This window comes from Neoarius graeffei, chromosome 13 (genome assembly GCF_027579695.1).
Source record: "Neoarius graeffei isolate fNeoGra1 chromosome 13, fNeoGra1.pri, whole genome shotgun sequence".
In the NCBI taxonomy this organism is placed as follows: Eukaryota; Metazoa; Chordata; class Actinopteri; order Siluriformes; family Ariidae; genus Neoarius; species Neoarius graeffei.
The window spans coordinates 53,349,233-53,369,210 of record NC_083581.1 but is presented as its reverse complement, the minus strand read 5'-3'; the positions used below and the strand labels follow the sequence as shown (position 1 = coordinate 53,369,210).

At 39.0% G+C, this 19,978-nt stretch overlaps 1 protein-coding gene across 1 annotated transcript in view; it reads right to left on the bottom strand.

The window, feature by feature from the left end:
* Positions 1-19,234, bottom strand: part of plagl2 (pleiomorphic adenoma gene-like 2) — an 89,628-nt gene extending 70,394 nt beyond the window's left edge. Inside the window, exon 1 of the mRNA XM_060938037.1 lies at positions 19,119-19,234. The gene's annotated coding sequence lies outside the window, so the exon portion shown is untranslated. The remainder of the gene's footprint in view (positions 1-19,118) is intronic.
* Between the last annotated feature and the right edge of the window lie 744 nt (positions 19,235-19,978).

Here is a 19,978-nt window from a genome sequence, read left to right as displayed (position 1 = left end):
AGCCTGGATAAGGACCAAAAAACCCCTCTACCACACACAGGCTGCGCATTGTTGCCTATTCACCGAACTCCATCTCAGGCCACTTTATCATTCAATTAGGACAGCTTTCACACCACACAGCAGAGAAAAGGGCCCTTCAATCAAACTGAAAACTTCACACTGGCACTGGAGGGCACACAGAAAGAGAGCCACAGTCCTCTCTCCACTTTCATTACTCACTCCCTCTCTCTTTCTCTCCCTCTTCTCCACAACCCCCCCACCCTCCTCCTCCTCCTCCTGTTGTTGTTCCAGATTTTGTGAAGAAGAAAGGGATGGAGAGAGGGAAAGAAAGAAAGAAAGAAAGAAAGAAAGAAAGAAAGAAAGAAAGAAAGAAAGAAAGACCATTTGTTAACACTGGGACTTGTCCTATCTTTTCTTATCCTCTTCCTTCCCTCTGTTCCTTCCATTCGTAGCCCCCCTTTTCCCTCTCAGGGCAGTGGGGTGTCCATATATCTTCCCTTTTCATGATTCCACACTACTGCCACTGGGGTGAGCTGTGGTTAATCTCGGACTGTTGCACAGAAAGGAAAGAAGAGAGCACACTGGGATGCACAATAATACCCGATATCGCACTGGCCAAAGCATAGGTTTGACCAATAATTCAAACCTGATATCAATGCATTTATTGCACTGACGGGTGTCTATGGTTCAGCAGATGTCTTAATTGTTGTGTTCTAATTATTACACACTTACATTTTAAATCTCCACAATCCTAATTCAGGTAGATCTAGTACCCATTTCTACATTTTATAAATTTCTGGGTAGGAGCAAATATTAGCTATTGGCATCACTTTAGATTCCCCTTATTCCACTAAATCGCTAAGAGCAACAGAAAAATGGAGAGACGAAAGTGTGGAGGAGAAAATGGGATACTGACTCGCTCAAGACACTGCACAAGCAGTGGATGTTAAATAACCATTCTGACCTGTCGGTTTGGAGTCATCTTTAATTATTCTATCCACATTCACAGGATATGAGCAATCGCACGCTCTGATTGGCCACTCTACTACTAGGATATCAGCTCATATACCGTGAGTTGAGTAGAGAAAAACAAAATGGTGCTGAACCAACCAAGGACGAAATAAAAACTGTACTCAAAAAGAAAACTGCAAAGAAAATACAAAAAAGCAACAAAATATGGAATAAGAATATTTGATGGTAAGAACGTATGGTTTGTTTTTTTTTCAAGAATTATTATGATAGCATTTTTCACAAATTGCTCCTGTCATTTCGCCAGTTTGTTTACATTCGAAGCGGAAATGATTTTGTCCGACGTTTTGTACAAAGTTTTTATTTATCGAATTTGCAAAAAATAAAAATGCTCTGTTTCTCAAAATCCAGTGAATGTGCATAATATAAAACAATTATTCCACTCACTCAATCTCGTCGTACATGGCTTATAGCCGACTCGGTGCTCTACGTCTCGTCAGCTATCAGCTCATGTACGACTTGATTTCATGGAATAACTTAATTATTAGCAGTTATATTTTGAGAGACAATTTTGAAAGACAAACCCACACCTCCCATAGAGAAGCTCACAGCACCAAGTCTATAATGTTTAGCAAGGTCGGAGACACTCGTAAACACATAGAGAGATGTAGGAACACTCCTCCTTACAGAACGTTTTAGGCTCCTTTGTATGTATATGCACGTGGACTTCCGTCTTCACCGCCGGGCAGCATGGCGGTGTAGTGGTTAGCACTGTCATCTCACAGCAAGAAGGTTCTGGGTTTGAGCCCAGTGGCCGATGGGGGCCTTTCTGTGCGGAGTTTGCATGTTCTCCCCGTGTATCCATGGGTTTCCTCTGGGTGCTCTGGTTTCCCCCACAGTCCAAAGATATACGGTTAGGTTAACATGGGGTGGTCTTGGGCTGAGGTTGGGCTGAAGTGCCCTTGAGCGAGGCACCTAACCCCCAACTGTTCCCCGGGCACTGTAGCATGCCTGCTCACTGCTCTGGTTATGTGTGTGTGCTCATTGCTCACTTGTGTGTTCACTGCTTCAGATGGGTTAAATGCAGAGGTTAAATTTCACTGTGTGTTTAAGTCTGTGTGTTCCTTCAATTCAGTCCACAGGTTTTTAGAAGGGCTCAAATCAGAAGACTACCGCCTAGTGGTTAGTGTGTCAGCCTCTCGATCAGGAGATCGTGAGTTCTATTCACAGTCGGGTCACACCAAAGACCATCATAAAAATGGTACCTACTACCATCTGGCAAGGCACGCTGCAATACAGATGCGAGTGGGGAGTTAAACTCTCGTGGTTACCAGAGGACTAGCCCCCCACTGTAATCCTAGCTATGTAATAGGCAAGAGGCCGAGGGCTACGGAAACAGAGATCGACGCCGCCCGATGCACCACATGGACTTTAACGTTTAACAAATCAGAAGACTGGCGTGATCATCGCAAAGTGTTGGGTTACTGTTTCTTGAACCATTTGGATGTTGATTTGGATGTACGTTTGGCTCATCAGTTTGCTGAAAGCTCTATCTGTGGTCAAGTCAGAACCTCCTGGAAGAGGCAGACAGGTTTGGGTCTGAAATATTCTGGTGGTTCACACAGAGTTCATGATGGCATCAGTCTTCGCAATCGCCAGCCACAAAACAGCACCAAGGCATCAAAGAGCCTCCACCGTATTTTATAGTGGGGTATCAGATGCTTTTCTTTCTATACAGCCCCATTTTGTTACCAAACATGGGCATCTTTTGTCTCACCTCAACATCTACATTTCAGTTCTTTTGATGCTGTCGAAGCCGGTTTTGTGAGAGGCTCTCAGTAAGAAACTTTTTCTTCTTTCTTGCAACAAATTCAAACAACTTGCTGTTATGAAAGTTGCATTTTGAAACTTAGCAACCACAAGCTGCGATCTTTAGTCTTTCTCTTCACTATCCTCTTCACTATGTGAGAGACAGTGTGCCCATGGGACCAATTCCTGGCACATTTCCAACTGGTTCACATGTGAAACGTTTTGTTTCGGCCGTAATTGTGCTTAATGGTATTTTTAACTCCTTAGGGTTTTTTAATATCCATTACTTAATTTGAGCAAGCCAAAAACAATCTGTCTCTTTTGTGTTGCATGTTTTTGGGGGGTTTTCCCATGGTTATGACCAAAGGAATTTACATGTGTGCAACCTCATATTTATACCCAAGGGAAACAGGATGTGGTTAAAGGAAACAACAGGGTTCCTGAAGACTGAGACCAAAAGAATAATAATAACATTTTTCAAGAATAAAAATTTGTTTGCATTTATTTAAAAATATTCCTCAGTAATTCTGCCACATTCAGAACTGTGCAAAGGTCTTAGGCTTTAATACAAATACAAATTCTGACGTCTGCATTACTGAGTCAGGAAAAAAAAAAAGAAAGACTTCCAAATATTATTTTTCCACCCAAAAAAATGACACAAAAATGTTTGTCAGGAATGAAAGTAACATATTAGATAATAGACCATTAATTAATTATACAGGAGGTTCTCACCACCATGGTGTTTTTCAGAGAGGTCCTGTACGTATATAATCATGTCTATCTAATAAACAAATAATACGAATGAAAATTGTACAATTGCAAACTAGGAGCAAAATATTTCTAAAATAATATAAAATATATGTAATACATAAATATATATGAAACACACACACCAAAAAAAAACATAATAAAGGCTGTCGAATGTACCTGCAAAAACAGAAACTGATGTCAACAAAAAAACTCTAGCAGATTCTCCAAAACGCTCAGAACAATTTCACCAATTTTTCCTTATATAAAAAAAGCCACAAATCATACGTGCAACTGTCGATGCATTTTTAAAAAGCAAAAGTGCTATCACACCAAAATACTGACTTTGTTTTGTTTACAGCTCTTTATAATCATTATAGTATGGTTTTTATATCGAAAAGTAATTTCATTATTTTGAAGGCGTCTTTGCTTTGCATTATTTCTTTAAAAGTGCCTAAGATTTTGGCACAGTACTTTAAATTTGAGAGCAAATATTATTCATTAAAAATACTGTTATTTTTAAAAAGTATTTCTAATTCGAAGTATTTTTGTTCGGGAAAAAATAATAATTTGTTTGAGTGGAAAATTTTCTTTAAACAGCCATCATTGTGAAGCGCATAAGTCTGGATGGAAAAGTTGGTAAAGGCAAATATTTCCCATTTACAAATCAGTAATCGATGCTTTTGTTTTGTTGTAACTGCAATATGAAATAAATAGCTAACACTAGGGCTGGGCAATATGACAATATACAGGGTGTTTCAAAAAATTTGATATCATTTTACAATCTAATAACTTTGCCAATTCTTGTTCAACTGACCTCAAATTTTAACAGCATGTGTGGAAACAGGTAAAAATTTTATGTTTAATGTTTTTATATCTTTTCAGGTATAGAAATGCCATTCACTGGAAAAGAAAAGGTGTTTTGTGTGTTAGAGTACGCTCGAACACAGTCGAACAAGACTGTGCAGCGTGCATTTATGAGAGAATTCTCTCAAAATGCACCAACTGCAATGCAGATTTGGACACGGCACAAACAGTTCAAAGAGGAAGGCTGTGTGTGCAGGGCGAAAGGATCTGGACGACCACCAGCATCGGAAGAGATACTCGAGCGGGTTCGCGAATATTGAAAATTTGTGAAATCGTTCATGGAATACACACACCTTTGAATTTCTCGTTCAAATTTTGAGGAATAAATCTTATATTGCTCAACATTAAGCCTGTTTAGTTTAATTTGCCTCGACTATGTAGTTTCTGGGATATTTACATCTCAAATAATATAAATTTAAAAAAAAAACACCCTGCATTATTAGTTTAATAATGGTAAGGCACATTTTATTTATTATTATTATTATTATTATTATTATTGACAGGTATCTGTGCCTTCGCTGCTGACTCTAACTGACTTGACCATTCCAATGGTTTCATTTTCTCTCTCTTTCTACATTAAATACTTAGCGTTTTACAAATGCTGAACAAAAGTTCCTAAACACACAATGACCATTACTGGTGTTTTAGTTCATAAAACATTACACAATAATATGATAAAATATTACACATAACCAGTCATCTGCATGGACTTCAAGCAGTCTGGCACTGATAGTGTCCAGTCAATACCCGTAATAAATACCTGATAAATCAAATATACTGAGACTGACGTTGCTGTGAGCTAGTTTAAAGGAAAACTGAAGTCATTTTTAAACTTGCTTTATTTCTTAATTAATGTCTTATTCAATTACGTTTTCGGTTTTAGTAACCTTATATCGTGACTCGTATTGACAACTAATTGCAATTAAATATTATACTTATCGGCCTATTCGGTTTTTAGCCATGTTGAATTTAGTTCGTTTGGTCCACGGCAGGCGTCGCTTATCCACGCGACCTTCACGAGACTTGTGCAAGACTTCGAAACGTCAAGTGTCAGCCAGGTGTCAGCGCCGCCATTTTGAAAACTGTTTTCCGAACGAAATATTGCACGAAAACGAGTTTAAATGACGATTACTGCCTACTTTTTTCAAACTTTCCTGATTGCTATCAAAGCAAACAAAACTTCCGGCTTGATTACATCAGCATTCGAAAGAGAAAGGGCGCGCGCGTCTTTTGACAACGTTGGCAGACGTCGGTCACTTTGAGTTCCGCTGTACGTTTTACTTCCGTCCTACGATGTCTCGCACAGGTCTCAACGAATCTCGTTTACGGCCATTGCTTTGACATATGGACTGATATATTGCAGAGCATATTTCAAACACTCATAACTTGCTATAGCAGCGACAAAATAGCGATCAAAAATGCATTCCTATATTTAATAAAATGAGACCAATAGAATTTTGATAATAAAAAATTTGCCTTCAGTTCCCCTTTAAGCCTCTGACGCTCCGTTTGATATCTTTTGTGCACATTTCTGCCCACGAGCGGCGTCAGGATGTTGAAGGGTGGAATCTGATTGGCTTGAGACAATGAGCTTTCTGGAGCAAGACACAGTCACCAGATTGGAAAACAGATCACAGCATGAGCAGCAAGATAATCTTATGTTTGCAGATGGGCTGAGGGAAAAGGTTTGTGGTCGTTCATCTGCCGTGTCAGTTAAAATCGCCTCTTTCTGTGAAAGGACGTGGTTCTTGGCCATGTTTACTGGTGACGCTCCAAACTCTATTAAACAACAAGTTCTGCATTTGAGACGATTAGTGGCAGACAGAAACATGAAAAATATCCATTATTATTAGCCCAGAGTTTTCATTCTGGTGTTTCCCGACATTTAATTAGAAACGTATGGGCTCTTCCTAACGTCTAACACGTGTACTGGGTTGTGCAAATGTCTTAGATATAATTATTATAGATGACTGTTTCAGAAAGATAATGTTTTGGAAAATTCATTTGTTAAAGAAAGCAGTATATCTTATCTTAGTTGAGATAAAAACATCCTCAAGGCTGAATGCAGCCTGCAAATACAGGAACAATGAAACAGCGTCAATCAGAGAAAAAAAAATGTAGCAGGTTATCTGAGATGCTTGAAACAACCGACCAGCTGATTCTCCGTATAAAGCTGCCTGTCAGTGTACCGAAGAGAACCGGTGCTGTTTTAAAGGTAATTAAAAGACAATTATATTCATTTGATTTAGTTGTTTGACTGTTTACTGCTCTTTAGAGAAAATGCTTTGACATGAACAATCTTTCATTTTGATATTTTTAAAAGTATATTTAAAGTGCTTTACAGACGTTCTGTACGTGACTTGCATGGCGCTGTTTATGTATAAACTATATTACTGTAATAATCTGTATTAACGATAATAAAATCTGTTCACTCTAATGACGGCTTCTTTTAACGTCTAACTTAAAATCACAACCATAAACCGCGTTCTGATTTACAGCCCATTAAAGCAAATAATAGATATTTCCTTTCATTTAATAATCCAAATCTGACTCGACTCATCAACTAATTTCAAGGTAGGAGTGGACAAAATGATTAAAAAAAAAACATAATCTTCAAAGGCATTTCTATGATATATGACATGTAGCACAGAATATACGTTTTCTCCCAAACTGACAGTAATACAGTAGTGTTGCATTAAGAAAATATGTATAAATAATAATACATTTGTTTATTAATAATAAAGAAAGGTATTTTTTTATTCTGTATATTCCAAAATTAACAATCTTATTTATATAAAATATAAACATAAAATATTTTACACTAAAAATGAGAACAAAATTAAAAACCTGTAAAATGTTGTTGTTGGGTTTTTTTGCTTGTTTTTTTTTTTATTACATTTTATTAAGTCACCTCCAATCAGTTTCTAATTATTAAAAAAAGAAATGTAATAAAAATAGCATTACAAAATCTACAATATCTCATGAATGTGTATTATAATTTATTATAATATTAATACTATATCATCATTTCGCCCAGCCCTGTTTCAAACCCCTTACGACTGAGATGTGTTAAAGGGGAACTGAAGGCAAATTTTTTCTGATCAAAATTCTATTTATCTCATTTTATTAAATATAGGAATGCATTTTTGATAGCTATTTTGTCACTGCTATAGCAAGTTATGAGTGTTTGAAATATGCTATGCAATATATCAGTCCATATGTCAAAGCAATGGCTGTAAACGAGATTCGCTGAGACCTGTGCGAGACATCGTAGGACGGAAGTAAAACGTACAGCGGAAATCAAAGCGACCAACATCTGCCAACGTTGTCAAAAGACGCGCGCGCCCTCTTTCGAATGCTGATGTAATCAAGCCGGAAGTTTTGTTTGTTTTGATAGCAATCAGGAAAAGTTTGATAAAAGTAGGCAGTAATCGTCATTTAAACTCGTTTTTGTGCAAAATTTCGTTCGGAAAACAGTTTTCAAAATGGCGGCACCGACACCTGGCTGACACTTCACATTTCGAAGTCTCGCACAAGTCTCGTGAAGATCGCGTGGATAAGCGACGCCTGCCGTGGACCAAACGAACTAAATTCAACATGGCTAAAAACCGAATAGGCCGATAAGTATAATATTTAATTGCAATTAGTTGCCAATACGAGTCACGATATAAGGTTACTAAAACCGAAAACGTAATTGAATAACACGTTAATTAAGAAATAAAGCAAGTTAAAATGACTTCAGCTGCTTTAAAACAAAGAAAGTGTATCTCGTGCATCTAGAGTACCTTCCACATTTTGGACCATGACCCAAGAGAACCACAAAAAAGAAAACATCTAAAATAACACACTCATTAAGAACTCATTCACAAGCACATTTTGAGAATGTACACATCTGTGGTGGGTTTCCCAAAAGCCTCTTAACGCTAAGAGCAGCTTAACTAGGAGAGAGAGTGTTCATTGTGATGCTCGCGCTACCATTTAAAGATGATATTTGTGCTACGATGTTTTTTGGGAAACTCAGGCCAGAGCATTTAATACTCATGTGTGTCTCAGTCTGGGGAAATACATATAAATATCTTGGGGATGGTGTTACAAATCACTGAAAATGCCCAAAATCAGTGTACGTTTTGCTGTGAAGTACGTGTGTGTGAACTGCAGTCAGTATGAGAGTTGTATGATGTAGTTGCTTGACGTCCAGATATCCTTCCCTATTTACTGTATTCTCTTATTCTCGGTCTTCAGTTTCAAAGTTACTCACATCCTTGTCCCTAAACACAGTGCGACTTCTCGAAAAACAGTTAACGTCTGATTCACGAAACTCACAAAATTCATTTTGTGTAAGAATCTGGTGTAAGAAAATATTTCAATGACAAAAAGCTTTTAAATCTGCGCACTTTGAAAAATGTGTGTCTGCACCATATCGGACTAAATCGCTCAGTCATCATTCAGTAATAATCATTCGCCCTTTTTATATCAACTGCTTTCCTTCTCATTATGCTCCACAAACTCAAATCCATATATATTTATATATATTCTATCCACATTGACTGGATATGAGCAATCGTGCGTTCTGATTGGCTACTCTACTACCAGAATATCAGCTCATATCCCGTGAGTAGAGAAAAACAAAATGGCAGAGCGTGCTGCTGAAACAACTGAGGACGAAATAAAAACTCGACTTGAAAACAAAACCCCCCAAAAAATAAAAAAAAGCAACAAAATATGGAAAAAAAGTATTTGATGGTAAGAACGTATCTTTTTTTATTTTTCAAGAATTATTAGCGCATGGGGGCGTCGTGGCTCAGGTGGATAAGGTGCCATACCATAAATCCGGGGACCCGGGTTCGATTCCGGCTCAAGGTCATTTCCCGATCCCTCCCCGTCTCTCTTTCCCGCTCATTTCCTGTCTCTACACTGTCCTATCCAATAATGAAGGTGAAAAAAGCCCCCAAAAAAATCTTTAAAAAGAATTATTAGAGCATTTTTCACAAATTGCTCCTGTGATTTCGCTGGGTTGTTTACATTCTAAGCGGAAATGATTTTCGAATTTGCAAAGAATAAAAATAAGAATGCTCGGTTTCTCAAAATCCAGTGAATGTGGATCAAATAAAACAGTTATTCCACTCAATCTTGTCGTACATGGCTTATAGCTGACTTGGGGCTACGCGCATCGTCGGCTAGCAACTCATGTACAACTTGATTTCGTGGAGTAATAGCAAATTATACATGAGACGGCATTACACATCTGGGTGGTGTAGTGGTTAGCACTGTCACCTCAGAGCAAGAAGGTTCTGGGTTCAAGGCCAGCGGGGGCCTTTCTGCGTAGTTTGCATGTTCTCCCCGTGTCCCGGGTGCTCCGGTTTCCCTCAAATCAAGTTTATTTGTATAGCGCTTTTAACAATAAACATTGTCGCAAAGCAGCTTTACAGAATTTGAACGACTTAAAACATGAGCTAATTTTATCCCTAATCTATCCCCAATGAGCAAGCCTGTGGCGACGGTGGCAAGGAAAAACTCCCTCAGACGACATGAGGAAGAAACCTCGAGAGGAACCAGACTCAAAAGGGAACCCATCCTCATTTGGGCAACAACAGACAGCCTGACTATAATATTAACAGTTTTAACAGGTATAACCCTCAACTGTCCTCATGGGGCCGTCCTTCACAGGAGCGGTGCGATAAAACTCCGACCAGACACAGGGCACCAGGATGGATCAAGCAGGTCCGAGGGGCAGAAGAGGCCAGCATCTCAATCCCAGGATCAACATGTAACTCAAAGTCTCACAGTCCAAAGACATGCAGTTATGTTAACGTGGGGCGACCTTGAGCTGAAGTGCCCTTGAGCAAGGTACTTAACCCCTGACTGCTCCCCGGGCGCTGTAGTATGGCTGCTCACTGCTCTGGGTGTGTGTGAGTGTGTGTGTTCACTGCTTCAGCTGTGTTAAATGCAGAGGATGTGACAAATAAAGGTTTCTTCTTCTTAGAACCTTAAGGTTTGGGTGTTTTTTTTTTTCGATTTCGAGCATCCTGTATGTACGCATATGATGCTGTGAATCACCTCCAAAAGGCTTCTCGGTTTTTGAGCTGTTACTCAGAGTCATTTGGAACTACGCTGTGAGGTGGAGATACCATGTTTATGAAAAAAAAAAAGTACAGAAAGTAAGTCATCAAAAATCTTCCCTGCTTGTCGAATGACTCATGACTCGAACTGACTTTGGGGCTGTAATGATCCCCAAACCTGCCTCCCGTTCTCTTTTCCTCGCTCCGTTTTCTGCTTCTTGATGATTCAGAAGAAGGGCACTAGAATTCTGCCACATTCTCAGCACATGACTGTGTTCCTGTAACTCTGGAGCTGCTCATTTTGGGTGGTTTTGTTTTAAAATTGCCCATTCTCTGATCTCTTATTGCAGCTCGTTCGATGACTTTTTTCCCCAGAGGGAATGGTAAACAGATGCTAAAACAGTTTAAAGCTCGTTTCCCGTTCATCCCAGCTCAAATTTCAGCTCATAGTCTTTTTTTTTTTTTTTTTGTCGAGATGAAGTACAGTGTCTGCTGAAATCTGTAATTGGCTCTTTCTTCAGTATCTGTGATGCTTCATTTTAGTCACGTTGCTGTGAATTCTGAGCACTGGAATAATTACCTAATGCAACAGTCTCAACCTGACAACATCTTGCAACATTTCTGACAGAAATCCTCGTTGGGTTTGCGTTTCCTGCCAAACTTAAGCTCGCCTTTAAACCTTGTAGCAGGCACTACTTCCTAAACGCATCATGGAAGACTGTGAAATCCTAGACTGCTCTCAACATATTACACAACACATTACAAGCTCAGAATGATTTTAAAAAGTTGGAATAAAACACCAGAAAACACTTAGAGCTAAAGATTTTCAGTATCAGTATCAGAATCAACTGCACAGCTCCATAATTATAAGTACATCAATCCAGTCACTACAGCAACAGGGTTACATCCGAGACGAAAAATCACAGCCAGGGAAAGAGTTGTATGGAACACGGAGAGGCGTAAGACTCGTCTTTGACATGATGATTCATGAAGAATTAAAGGAGAACTGAAAGCAAATTTTTTTATTATCAAAATTCTATTTCTCTCATTTTATTAAATATAGGAATGCATTTTTGATAGCGATTTTCTCACTGCTATCGCAAGTTATGAGTGTTTGAAATATGCTCTGTAATATATCAGTCCGTATGTCAAAGTAACGGCCGTAAACAAGATTCGTTGAGACCTGTGCGAGACATCGTAGGACGGAAGTAAAACGTACAGCGGAAATCAGAGCGACCAACATCTGCCAACGTTGTCAAAAGACGCGCGCGCCCTCTTTCGAATGCTGATGTAATCAAGCCGGAAGTTGTGTGTGTTTTGATAGCAATCAGGAAAGTTTGAAAAAAGTAGGCAGTAATCGTCATTTAAACTCGTTTTTGTGCAATATTTCGTTCGGAAAACAGTTTTCAAAATGGCGGCACTGACACCTGGCTGACGCTTCACGTTTCGAAGTCTCACACAAGTCTCGTGAAGATCGCGCGGATAAGCGACGCCTGCCGTGGACCAAACGAACTAAATTCAACATGGCTAAAAACCGAATAGGCCGATAAGTATAATATTTAATTGCAATTAGTTGCCAATACGAGTCACGATATAAGGTTACTGAAACCGAAAACGTAATTGAATAACACGTTAATTCAGAAATAAAGCAAGTTTAAAAACGACTTCAGTTCTCCTTTAAGTTATGGCCCGTAAACTGCCACAGATGGGTGCCTGTGCTCAAAATTCAGGTTTCAGCTCAGGATGTGCTTCGAATATCTAACATCTTCCCCCTACCTCTGAACATCACACACTGCAAGTGCAGGCAGAATGTGTGCCAGTCCAGGAAGGCGGGCATCTGCAGCTATGCTTACGTGACCTTCGGGTGCTTGTTACTGCGTGTTTGCTGAGAATATGTGATCTGATATGTGACCTAACTGTTTTTGGTAATGTGACTTTGCAATCAGGTGGTTATAAGGAAAGTTGTTGTGCAAGTAAAGCTCAATTTCTCGATCCCCCAGATCACTACCAGTCAACGAGAAGAGAAGCAGTGCCAAAGTTAGCGCATGTTATTTCAAGATTTTCCCCTCATAACAGCGAGGTTAATTGGGTTCAGATTTGCAGTTTTGGCCATTAGTGTTTAAACACCGCTCCAGAGGCAGCGGCCCACTCTGCCTCATAAAACTCTGATCCTCACCCCTTCTGCCGGATCTCCACACCGTGGTTATAATCAGAACTTTAAAGACCACGGGCATTATTGGAAAATAAGGATTAAAAAAGAAATAACTTTATGAATCTACAAAAGAGAAGGGGTTTCATTTTCTATTAATTTAGCAAAGTGAAATTTTAAAGTATTTAAATTTCTGGCTATTCAGCTCATGAAGATTCAGCCAAAATAAACGTATGGTATAAGGGTATAACAATAAATAAATAATTATTACCCAGCATTCATTGCTTCGGACTAAAACTAAAACAATACGGATCTGGGAAAACATCCCAAATTTTCCCTGTGTCCGAAATCACTCACTACTCACTATATTGTGGACTATATAGTGAGTTCACCGTTTTGTAGTGCTGTCCGAATGTACAGTAAGAATTATTACACCCTATATAGTGCACTCATAGTATCCCATAATGCACGGTGAAAAGTAGTGTACAACCGATGGTCACTAACCAAGCAATATATCCCATCATGCACTGCAGTCGCGCTGAAAGAAAAAAGTGTGTTGGGTGAATGGACGGAGGAAGAAACACATTATAAACAGACATTGAAGTCCAATTAAAAACAGCAAGAGAATAGAAAATAAAGCGAAAATAGAATAAGACAGATAAAATACAAGAATAAAAGTTAAAGTGCAGAGTGATGACTTAATCAAAAGCCTCAAATTTGATGTAATAAAAGGCAGCGGCAAAGAAGGAAGTATTCAGCCTTGATTTAAAAGAACTGAAAGACGCAAGTATTTATTAATTTGGGAAATACGCTCAGTATAATATGTATTTATCACAAAAATACATGCATGTATTTTATTTTGAAAACCCACCAGCCGACTGATCTGGCACGTTTTAATTGTGCGACGGTAATGACGGCGCGGCGGAGTAGTGTTCGGAAGTGTTTTTTCATTTTACCAATGAGCTCACTATATAGTCCTCTATATAGAACTCCCAGGGTAGTGAGTAGGGAGCAGTGAACGAGTGAGTGATTTCAGACACAGGCTTTAAATATGAAGATTCATCTCAATTACTCACTGGCTAAATTAAAAAAAAAAAAAAGCTTAAATCGATAAACTAAGATTCCTCTACAATTTATATTTGATAAGGTAATATTATTAAAAAGTTCCTACGATAACAACAGAAACAGTATACGTCTTTAAATTGTTTCTAATAATTTAGCTGTTTAAAAAAAAAAGCGTGAATGAATTTCCATCTAACTTTAGTAAACGGTACTGAAGAAAAAAATTCTCTCATTTTCCGAAATGTTTACATAATCGTGTACGGATGTAAATAAATGTGGTTGGATTATGTTGGTATAAAATCCACCGTTTTGAAGGAACGTAACGACTCAGGATTGTTTACAAAAGTGGTGTAGGTTTCCAGGGGACTCAAGCATTTAAAGCCTAAATCTGTGGTCGCTTTCTCATTAAGTTTACTGGTGGTCTTGTGGGCACAAAATATGCATGTACAAAGTATGAATAATTGGTGACTTTCCAATGTCTACATTTACTTGCCAGAATTCCACCCCTATTGATACAAGCTGGCAGTCCTACTCCTGGGTAAGGCTTAATTAAGCTTGATCCTCTCTAATCACAAGGCTGATGTAGGCTGTCCCTCCCACATCGCATTTACCGAAACTATGCATTCACACCAGAACGGTCTTTCTGAGTCTGAGCGACCTGTCGAGCAAAAGCAAGCAACTACCAAGCTAAAGCTAGCATGCACATCAACGTAACCATTTGGTAATTCAGTCCGTTTGTATTTGTAGAGTTCAATAATCACAGCTTGTGCTGTTACACGGAGTTCTGCTTGAGTGGCAGATCAGGCGTTTAATCTTGGCCAGTGGGCAGCCAATCAAATGTGCTCATTAGAATATTTGGCCGTGACCAGGCACCTCTAGATTTTTGTAATCAGTGAGCTTTGCAGTCTTTTATCTTATTTCTATCATTTCTTTTTTTAATGAATCTTTTCTGGATGTCGAAAAACATTTTTAATATTAGGCAAATTTTTTATGATCAAAATTCTATTTATCTCATTTTATTAAATATAGAAATGCATTTTTGATCGCTATTTTCTCACTGCTATAGCAAGTTATGAGTGTTTGAAATATGCTATGGAATATATCAGTCCATATTTCAAAGCAATGGCCGTAAACAAGATTCGCTTATGAGACATCGTAGGACGGAAGTAAAACGTACAGCGGAAATCAAAGTGACTGACATCTGCCGACGTTGTCAAAAGACGCGCGCGCCCTCTTTCGAATGCTGACGTAATCAAGCCGGAAGTTTTGTTTGTTCTGATAGCAATCAGGAAAGTTTAAAAAAAGTAGGCAGTAATCGTCATTTAAACTCGTTTTTGTGCAATATTTCGTTCGGAAAACAGTTTTCAAAATGGCGGCGCTGACACTTGACGTTTCAAAGTCTCGCACAAGTCTCGTGAAGATCGCGCAGTTAAGTGACGCCCGCCGTGGACCAAACGAACTACATTCAACATGGCTAAAAACCGAATTAGTTGCCAATACGAGTTACAATATAAGGTTACTAAAACCGAAAACGTAATTGAATAGCATGTTAATTAAGAAACAAAGCAAGTTTAAAAATGACTTCAGTTCTCCTTTAAAAGCTGCCTCACAGAAAATGATTCATATAATCTGGTTACGAAGTTGTAGAGTGTGAGTTGTGTTATGATAGGTTTGTTATAAAGTTCTGGTCTACTGGATATTTTCTGCATAAACTACTTCAGGATTTTGTTCTCACTACAGCTCAATTCACATACATGTGCTGCATTCAAGTCCCAGCCCAAACGCAGGACAGACTTTTACTTCTTTTGTGTCATTACTATAGCCTACAGCTACGGCCAATCATCACAATTAAAGTGTCTATTAGATTACGCTTTCATTCAGTTACAGCTTCTGTTTATTTACATTTAACCTGCTGACAGAGTACGAGGACTTCTACCAGGTCAGTTATTTCCAAAAAGGTATATCGGTTCACACTGGAACATATACACTGTTGAAGAGAGAGAAAAGCAGCCAGCACCGAAACAGAATGCTTGAAAATCTCTTGCTATATCACCCAAAACCGAATATTTGCGTGACGACACAAGCCACTTACTCAATAGCTTTATATATAACATGCATATTGAAAACATGTCAGACTTCCTGTATTAATATTTGCTATATTGTCAAGCTCAGTACACTACAATTTCGTTCGCTAATCTGATTTCCTGCAGCTCCTCTGATGAATATTAGCAGCGCAGCTCCATACTTCACGGACTTTTTAATTTGCTGACGTGCTCAAATAAAGTACATACAGGAAGTTATAAAGAAAATTAGTACCCAAAGAAAACTGATTTTCACGTATTTATAAAAACTCAGTGGATATAAATACTTCTGTTGGTTCATTAAACAGAAAAAAAAAAACCCCAAATACCTCTGGCTTCTATCACAAACGTCTTCATAAAATGTGGCTGAACTGGTTTACTTGTTAACAAGCTTATTATGCTGAAATTTTGAAAATAAATAAATAAATCAACACAAAGTAATTTCTTTATAGATGTTCGAAAAATATACTACTATAAAAATATATACTGTAATCGTAATACTATTTGTCACGTTGCAGGTGAAGCGATGCCATTTTCATTCCTCTGAGACAAAAAGCAAAAAATCCTGACATGAGGAAGAGTTACACTGGCTTTATGAACTTGGCCTGATTTTATTTTTCTCTTTCTCTCCTCCCTCCGTCCTTTTTACTCTCTTTTATGGGGTGACCCAGGGCACCCACAGGGTTCAACAGTCACCGCTACTGTTCATAACACAGTGACACTGGACTAAGCCAAATAAACACTCCCTAGTGCCTTGTTTGAATAGCAACTGACATACATAACGTATTCTCATTGGCCAGATACACCGACCCACACAGAAATACAGACACGATGTCTAAATACCCAAAGCCAAAACACCAGTATCTTTCTTCAGGCTCTCAAATCTAAATTCAATTCTATGCTCAGTTATTAACTAGCGCTTGTGTGCTCCAGAGCCTGTTCCACCCATTAACCCCTGTGATGCACTTTTCTCATGTTAATCAGCCTGCTTCCCCACTGAGGTGCTGCAGGATTGTGCAAAGCCTTCAGAGTAAAAAAAAAAAAACTCTTGACACACATGCTCTCTCTCTCTCTCTCTCCTCACACACATACACGCTGAATCAGGCATGTAATGTGCTGCCTTTTCAGGGAGCACATGGACAGATGCAGTATGAAAAGTTCTGGCAGTTTTTGTTGGAATGAATAGACAGCACTACCCACATGTAGTGCTCCAACACTCACACGTCCCGTGATATGACATACATCATTACACAAAATAACCATTTATAGATCAGGAACCATTTACACATCAACATCACAATGATCTTATCCTCCGCTTCACGCTGAGGAAAAGTAAGTCTGGGAAACGTTTATACTTGTTTCGGTGACTAAAATGTCCATGCCGTTTTGCTACGAACCAGAGCCGGCATCGATGTTCGGCACAACTCCTGTAACACGTGCATCGGTTACAACAGGTTTGCAAAATGAACTGCAAACTTCTAACTAATAAGAGTCGAGTTTCCATGCCTGAACAAGCGAAAGTTTCAGAAAGTATCAACTGTTGTCCGTTAACCATGTGAGAGATTTGGGGAATTTCTTTTTTCTATGCATCACTGGACATATGTATGTTTGCATGATTCACAAGACCGTTGCACTTTTCAGGAGGTGCACAGCTACGGATGGACAAAAGAAGAAGAAGAAGAAGAAGCGGAGAAATGACATCGAAAAGTGATTTAAATCTAGATTTCCTCCATATAAACACACTCTGGATGCAATCAGTGCAAGGCAAATAAGTATGTGTTCTACAGAAAGATATATTCATATAATATCAAATTCCCAAGGTACTTCAAGACATTAAACATATTTTACAGCTTGTTTGAAGTAATACACATTAAGGACTCTCATGACGAGCACACACACAAAGCGGCAGTAACAAAAGCAGAGGCTCGTCACGCGCCTCGCTTCCATTTCCTTATTCTGCAGCTCGAGGCAGTGGAAGTGGAAAGAGAGCTCGCACCCTGCTACACATCCATCCGTGTTTTTCTCAGGAATCGAGTTCAGAAAGCTGGAGCATCTTCTCACGTTCAGGGATGAGGGTGAAGGGAGGGAGAAGAGCAAAGGGAGTGAATGTGACTTGAGTAACATGATAATAAGTGTAAACCTTGTAGCTCATCATCGTCACCATCATCATCATCATCATCATCATGAGTAAAGGATCTCCAGGTGCTGTAGGCACATTTACATGATTATAAAGTTGTCATCACGCCGTATCAGTGTATAAAGCCACTGCAGGCGAGAGACTAATGGGTCGAGATAAACTGAACGAACCGACACGTTTAATCTGCAACAGATGAGATCAAAAGCCATGTTTTGGTTCTTTTAATGTGGCGTTGAATGCAGTGCACGCCTGGAATTAACTTATTGATCACTAGATAAACCAGCCTCAGCCTGTTTGCTGAAGCAGAGCAGCTTCGTTCTAATAATGTTATTGAACTTGAAGCAAAAGCAAAAACCACTAAATAGCCACACCATGTGCAACACCAGGGAAGAAAAACAACTGAATAGTGAATGAGGTAATCTCCTGCATAAGGAGGTTCAACCCCCACCAGGAGCAGCAGCAACAGCAAAAAAAAAAATCTGACATCCCTTATAACTTATTTACCCCTCTAGAACCACACAGAAGAAAAAAAAAAAGTTGAGTGTCCAGCTAAAACAGAGGATACTTGTGGCTACAGATCTGCAGCATGGAACAAACAACCTACTGCAGTTTTCAGATTGGGCTTCGAGCAAAGCGACAGGACATTAAAAGTGCGACTTGGACAAATTTGGAGACTCAACTCCTATCTGAGAGGTACCAGAACTCGTGGGTTTCCCGGACGGAGCACAGACACGAGCTGGGAGATTCGAGCAATTATTCAGAAGACTCTAAAGTGCACGGTTCGAGCCAGAGATGAAGCCGCCAGTGCATTCTGTTTACTGACTGAATTATTCATTTGATCATGGAACAAGTTGTTGTTTGTTGTTTTTCTGCAAGCGCGAGCGGGGTCGCGTGCTTCTAAATTAAATGTCCGACGCTTAAAACGAGCGAACAAATAAATGACGTCGTACCGAGTGAAAATAACCCAAATTAACATGAGTTCATAGCCCAGGGTTAGATCTGATGTGGGGGGAGGAAATAATAATAAACAAACAAAAAGCGAGCATGCATATCCTAGAGCAGAGCGTGCAGCCACATTTTGAAGACTTGCAGAAGAGAGAGAGAGAGACAGAGAGAGAGAGAGAGAGAGAGAGAGAGAAAAGTGAGCAGTTCACCAGCAAAAAAGTTTCCAGCACCGCATTAGTCAATTTCAGAAGGAAACCCGGTAACATTCCGTCACCGACTGAGCGCTAACTTACCGCAGGAGATCCCACGACACCTTTTCCAGGCTTTCTCCTCTGGATCGGATGTTTTAATATTTTTTCACAATTTTTCTATAATTTTTGCCTTTTTTCGGGGCCTGAGTCGCGCGCTCTCCTCAGGCTGCAGCGCCAGAGTTCTGGGGCGCGAGCATTGTGGGAGTGTGACGTCAGGCCACTTCACAAACTTTTTTACCGGGGCTTCGAAACTCTCTCCCTCTCCCTCTCTCTCTCTCTATCTGTGTGTGTGTTGTCCTTTACAGTGCATTACAGCTAACCAAAATTACCACCATCTTCACATTATTCGTTTTATATATATAGACTATATTTATCTCCATGTTCTGACTCACATCACTGAACTCAAATATTCTGTGTTTCGACAACAATTTAGCAGAAATCCATTAATAGCCTGTATGAGAGGGCAAACATTTCGTGCTATAACAGCCTATGTTATATTCCCTCCACCAGATAACCTGACATTTTATTACTTTTTTTTAAAATGCTTTTAACCAATGTTTTGATTCCATCTCATTCTGGAGGTTTCAATAATTTCATTGAAATTCAAGTCAAGTCAAGTCAAGTCAACTTTATTGTCAAATATGCTATACATGCTCGACATACAGCACAGATGAAATTTCAGTCCTCTCTGACCCACGGTGCAAACAGGCAATGCAATAAATAAAAATAGAATAAAAATAGAATAATTGAAAAAAAACAGTATAAACACTCTAGATAGGAACTAGACATAGACTAAACACTCAAACAGTATAAATAAACAGTAGAAACACTAGATAAGAACTACACACAGACTAAACACTCAAACAGACAATATAAACAGTATAAACACTCTAGATATGAAC